General features: G+C 51.5%; 1 non-coding gene across 1 annotated transcript; it reads left to right on the top strand.

Annotated features, from left to right (window-relative positions):
• The first annotated feature begins 5,753 nt into the window (after positions 1-5,753).
• On the top strand, positions 5,754-5,836 carry trnal-uaa (transfer RNA leucine (anticodon UAA)). The gene has a single exon. It is a non-coding gene; the product is annotated as a tRNA-Leu (tRNA).
• The last annotated feature ends 389 nt before the right edge of the window (positions 5,837-6,225 follow it).

Raw genomic sequence — 6,225 nt, forward strand, 5'->3', positions numbered from 1 at the left:
AGAGACAGCAGAACGGGTCCTGGGGCATCAGTGACAGCAGAACGGGTCCTGGGACAGCAGAATGGGTCCTGGGCAGCAGAGGCAGCAGAACAGGTCCTGGGGCAGCAGATGCAGTAGAACAGGTCCTGGGGCAGCAGAGGCAGCAGAATAGGTCCTGGGGCAGCAGATGCAGCAGAACAGGTCCTGGGGCAGCGGAGGCAGCAGAACAGGTCCTGGGGCAGCAGATGCAGCAGAACAGGTCCTGGGGTAGCGGAGGCAGCAGAACAGGTCTTGGGGCAGCAGATGCAGCAGAACGGGTCCTGGAGCAGCAGAGGCAGCAGAACGGGTCCTGGGGCAGCGGAGGCAGCAGAACAGGTCCTGGGGCAGCAGATGCAGCAGAACAGGTCCTGGGGTAGCGGAGGCAGCAGAACAGGTCCTGGGGCAGCAGATGCAGCAGAACGGGTCCTGGAGCAGCAGAGGCAGCAGAACGGGTCCTGGGGCAGCAGAACGGGCCCTGGGGCAGCAGAGGCAACAGAACGGGTTCTGGGGCAGCAGAGGCAGCAGAACGGGTCCTGGGCAGCAGAGGCAGCAGAACAGGTCCTGGGGCAGCAGATGCAGTAGAACAGGTCCTGGGGCAGCAGAGGCAGCAGAATAGGTCCTGGGGCAGCAGATGCAGCAGAACAGGTCCTGGGGCAGCGGATGCAGCAGAACAGGTCCTGGGGCAGCGGAGGCAGCAGAACAGGTCCTGGGGCAGCAGATGCAGCAGAACAGGTCCTGGGGTAGCGGAGGCAGCAGAACAGGTCTTGGGGCAGCAGATGCAGCAGAACGGGTCCTGGAGCAGCAGAGGCAGCAGAACGGGTCCTGGGGCAGCGGAGGCAGCAGAACAGGTCCTGGGGCAGCAGATGCAGCAGAACAGGTCCTGGGGTAGCGGAGGCAGCAGAACAGGTCCTGGGGCAGCAGATGCAGCAGAACGGGTCCTGGAGCAGCAGAGGCAGCAGAACGGGTCCTGGGGCAGCAGAACGGGCCCTGGGGCAGCAGAGGCAACAGAACGGGTTCTGGGGCAGCAGAGGCAGCAGAACGGGTCCTGGGGCAGCAGAGGCAGCAGAACGGGTCCTGGGACAGCAGAACGGGTCCTGGAGCAGCAGAACGGGTCCTGGGGCAGCAGAGGCAGCAGAACGGGTCCTGGGGCAGCAGAACGGGTCCTGGAGCAGCAGAGGCAGCAGAACGGGTCCTGGGGCAGCAGAACGGGTCCTGGGGCATCAGAGGCAGCAGAACGGGTCTTGGGGCAGCAGAACGGGTCCTGGGGCAGCAGATGCAGCAGAACGGGTCCTGGAGCAGCAGAGGCAGCAGAATGGGTCTTGGGGCAGCAGAACGGGTCCTGGGACAGCAGAACGGGACCTGGGGCAGCAGAGGCAGCAGAACGGGTTCTGGGACAGCAGATGCAGCAGAACGGGTCCTGGGGCATCAGAGGCAGCAGAATGGGTCTTGGGGCAGCAGAACGGGTCCTGGGACAGCAGAACGGGACCTGGGGCAACAGAGGCAGCAGAACGAGTACTGGGACAGCAGAGGCTGCAGAACGGGACCTGGGGCAGCAGAGGCAGCAGAACGGGTTCTGGGACAGCAGAGGGCTCTCAGGAAGACACTCCTTTAAACCAGGCAGCAGTGAATACAGGTCTGGCAGTCCTTTCAATATGGTGCCAGCACCTGCCGTTGTGTCAGATGTCGGTGCCATCGGTGCCTCGTTCCCTGCCTCTGGTCCTTGTTTGCATGGGCCCCACGCCTCCCCTTCATTAATTGGTCAGCTGCTCCGTGATCGGGGTCGGCCGGCCACATTTCACTCGTGTGGTGATGACACCCGCTTCCGGTGTCTCTGCCGAGAGCCGCACCGTTAGTTTAAAATTCAGCCCATGGGGTCAAGAGTGGAAAATCTCCCCTCTGATTCTCTCTAGTTAAACTGATGGAGACACCAAATTAAAACTGATGAAACCAGGGTTTGTATCCTGGTTCTTCAATCTAGTGTCCTCCCAACTGAGCTATTCCATCCTCACTGTGAACTCATCTTCATTGGAGACAAATATAACTCCAGGCAGAATTTCCCCACCCATTCATTCCTCACTTCAGGGGAATGGGACCCGACCAGATCGCGGAACTCAGATTATGTTAATGTTCTGCTCTTGATATCTTAATATTATCTTGCGTTTGAGACACTTTTAATCAGGTTCACGGACAAATTCTTCCATCATCCCTTCTCCCACATTCTCTCTCTCTCATTCATTCTTTCTTCCTCACAGTCCAGAAAGAGTTAGGAATCAGAGCTCACTCCCAAACCCTCTGCACACAGACCTCTGTCTGTTACCCTGTTTGATCCAAGAGACCAGTCAATAAATTACACTCTTTATAAACACAGAAATCTGCCTCAGAGTGTTGGACAGAGATAAATACACTGAAGTCTTTTGAAAAAAGTTCATCTTACGGGTTGTTACTGAGCCCACAGAGCAGGGCGGGCCCAGGCTCCAGCCCCAGCCCCAGCCTGCGCTGTGTTAGCTGATGCCACCTGGTGTGATACTGAGCCACACGGAGCAGGAAAGGGCCTGATTGTATTCATGGCCTGTGTTGAGTTAACTGATCCCACTCAGTGTGGTAGGAGCCACACAGAACAGAATAGGCCCAGGCTCCTTCCTCAGCCTGAGGGATGATAGTTCTTCTCACACATTGTTGTACGGAGCCCCACACAGAACAGGGAATTCTCAGGCTCCATCCCCGGCCTTTGGTATTTTACTTCATCGCACCTGGTATGGTACGGAGCCCCCAGAGCAGGAAAGATCCAGCTTCCATCTCCGGCCTGTGCTGAATTAGCTGATCTTACCTGGTTGGCACTGAACCGCAATCAGGGAAGGATGGGCCGAGGCTCCATGGCCTGTGGTGTGTTAGTTATTCTCATTTGGTGAGGTACTGAGCACTATATAGAGCAGGATGGGCCTGTGCTCAGTGAGCTGATCTCACCTTGTGTGGTTCTGAGACCCACACACAAAGCAGGACAGGCCTAGGCCTCATCCCCGGCCTGTGTTCAATTAGCTGATCTCATCCAAAAGATTTTGATAAGGTTCCACACAAGAGGCTTCTCTATAAGATTAAAGTCCCTGGTATCAGTGGGAATATATTGATCTGGATTGGGAACTGACTGGCAGGACGTAGGCAGAAAGTAGTTACAAATGGATCTGGATCTGTTTGGAGACCAGTTACCAATGGTATCTCACAGGGATCGGTGTTGGGTCTGTTGCTCTTTATTATTTTTATTAATGATCTGGATGGAGGTGTAGGGGGCACCATCTGTAAATTTACAGATGATTTGAAGATCTGTGCGAGTGTTCAGACTGTAGACGATACTCGACTGTTTCAGGCTGATCTTAATGTGTTGGGAGATTGGGTTCATGACTGGTAAATTATGTTTAATTTGGGTAAGTGCAGTGTTATTCATGTGGACAGGGCGAATGCTCAACATTCATACACCCTTCAGGGAAAAACATTAAAGTAGGTGGAAAAAAGAAAATAATTTTGAGCAGAGATCTGGATGTTCTAGTGCACAGATCTCTAAAGGTACAGCAGCAATGCTGTGAAGTGATAGTTGGAGCAAATAGGGGGTTGGGCTGCATTCAGAGGACAATTGAGTATAAAATGAGGCCTATTCTTTCATGGGATGTGAGCGACACTGGCAAGTCCAGAATTTGTTACCCATCCCTAATTGTCCTTGACAAGGTGGCGGTGAGCTCCCTTCTCGGATTGCTGCACTCCATGTGGTGTAGGTACACCCACAGTGCTGTTAGGAAGGGAGATCCAGGATTTTGACCCAGCATCAGTGAATGAACAGCGATATATTTGCAGATCAGATGGTGTGTGACTTGGAGGGGAGCTTGCACATGGTGGTGTTTCCATGCATCTGCAGCCCTTGTCCTTCAAGGTGGTGGAGGTCTTCGGTTTGGAAGGTGCTGTCAGCGGAGCCTTGGTGAGTTGCAGCAGTGCATCTGGTAGATGGTACACACTACTGCCACTGTGCGTCAGTGGTGAAGGGAGTGAATGTTTAAGGTGGTGAATGGGGTGACAATCAAGGCGGCTGCTTTGTCCTGAACAGTGTCGAGTTTCTAGAGTATTGTTGGTGCTGCACTCATCCTGGGTTGTGCCTTGTAGATGGTTGACAAGTTTTGGAGAGTCAAAAATCACAAAATTATTACAGTGGAGAAGGAGGCCATTTGGCCCATTGTGTCTGCACAGAATCATAGAACATAGAAAGTTTACAGCACAGGCAGGCCAAAAAACGAGCCACCCAGCTGAATCCCATTGTCCAGCATTTGGACCGTAGCTCTGCAGGTTCTGGTACTTGAGGTGCACATCCAGACTCCTTTTAAATGAGTTGAGGGTTTCTGCCTCAGCTACCCTTACAGGCAGTGAGTTCCAGACTCCCACAGCCCTCTGGGTGAAAAAACCTTTCCTCATCTCCCCTCTAATTGTTCAACACATCACTTTAAATCTATGCCCCCTAGTCACTGACCTCCCTACTAAGGTAAATAGACCCTTCCCATCCATTCTATCCAGACCCCTCACAATTTTGTACATTTCAATCAAATCTCCCCTCAGCCTCTTCTATTCCAAGGAGAACAACCCCAGTCTATCCAATCTTTCCTCATAGCTGCATTTTTCCAGTCCTGGCAACATCCTCGTAAATCTCCTCTGTAACCTCTCTAGTGCAATTACATCCTTTCTGGAATGAGGTGACCAGAACTGCACACAGACCTCAAGTTGTGGCCTAACTAATGATTTATACAGTTCCAGCATAACCTCCCTGCTCTTATATTCTATACATTGGCTAATAAAGGAAAGGATTCCATAAGCCTTCTCAACCAACTTTTCAACCTATCCTGCTACTTTCAGGGATTTGTGGACATTCAATTCAAGGTCCCTCACTTCCTCTACACCTCTCAGCATTCACCCATTAATTGTGTCTTCCTTTGCTGTGTTTGACCTCACCAAAGGCATCACCTCACACTTCTCCAAGTTGAATTCCATTTGCCACTTTTCTGCCCACCTGACCAGTCCATTTCTCCAGCTCTCCAAATGAGCATTTCACCATGTGCCTTGCGCTGAGTTACTCATCACAGAATTCCCACTATCTGATGTAGTCTTGTCGCCAGAGTATGTATATGAATGGTCCAGTTAAGCTTTTGTCAATGGTAACCCCCAGGATGTTGATGGTGGGGGGATTCAGCGATGGTAATGCTGTTGAACGTCAAAGGGAGATGGTTACATTCTCTCTTGTTGGAGATGGTCATTGCCTGGTACTTATGTGGTGTGAATGTTACTTGCCACTTAGCAGCCCAAGTCTGAATGTTGTCCAGGTCTTGCTGCTTCTGGACATGGACTCCTTCAGTATCTGAGATGTCCCGAATTTGTCCTTTTATGAAACCTTGGTCAGGACTCACTTGGAATATTGTATCCAGTCTTGGTCTCCTCACATGATGGGTGATATTGAGGCTTTGGAAAGGGTACAGAGGAGAGACATTCGACGAATTCCCAGTATAAGACATCTTGGTTATCAAGTTAGACTAAAAGAGTTGGGACCCTACACCTGAGAGAAACCTAGACTGAGGGGTGATCCGATTGAGGTTCATAAATAATGAAGGGTCCAATTCAGCATGGGAGAGGAGTCATAACTTTGTATTGTAAAAGGCCAGATGGCACCCGAATCACATTAAATTTCATTTTCAGTGACTTGTTAATATACCAGGATGGCCGAGTGGTTAAGGCGTTGGACTTAAGATCCAATAGACATGTGTCTGCATGTGTTCAAACCCCCCTCCTGGTATCTGTGCTTACAAAATGTTACTTTTTCTTTCCCTGACTTTTGCCTTGCACCATCATCTCTTCTGTCATTTAATCACTCTTGCCTTCCAACTGATCACAGCTTCCTATTATTTGATCTGCCCCAGCACCGTTCCTTGGCTCTGCGCTTGCTTATAAACTGGTAAATCTTTAACTTAATCTCCTCTGTACCCTGACAATGACCTTCTCATCCTTCCTGGATTGTGGTTCCTCACAGGATCCGCTGCCTCTCCGACTCCCCTCCAGGTAACTGAAGGCCCTGAGCCTTGGTCTCGCTTTATACGCTAGCTGGTAGTTGCTTCCTTGCAGGTCTGCCACCGCTCAGGAGAAGCTCAAAACCCAGATCAAGCAAAGTATCAAGAGGAATGTGAA

Source organism: Heterodontus francisci, unplaced genomic scaffold (genome assembly GCF_036365525.1).
Source record: "Heterodontus francisci isolate sHetFra1 unplaced genomic scaffold, sHetFra1.hap1 HAP1_SCAFFOLD_58, whole genome shotgun sequence".
Classification (NCBI taxonomy): domain Eukaryota; kingdom Metazoa; phylum Chordata; class Chondrichthyes; order Heterodontiformes; family Heterodontidae; genus Heterodontus; species Heterodontus francisci.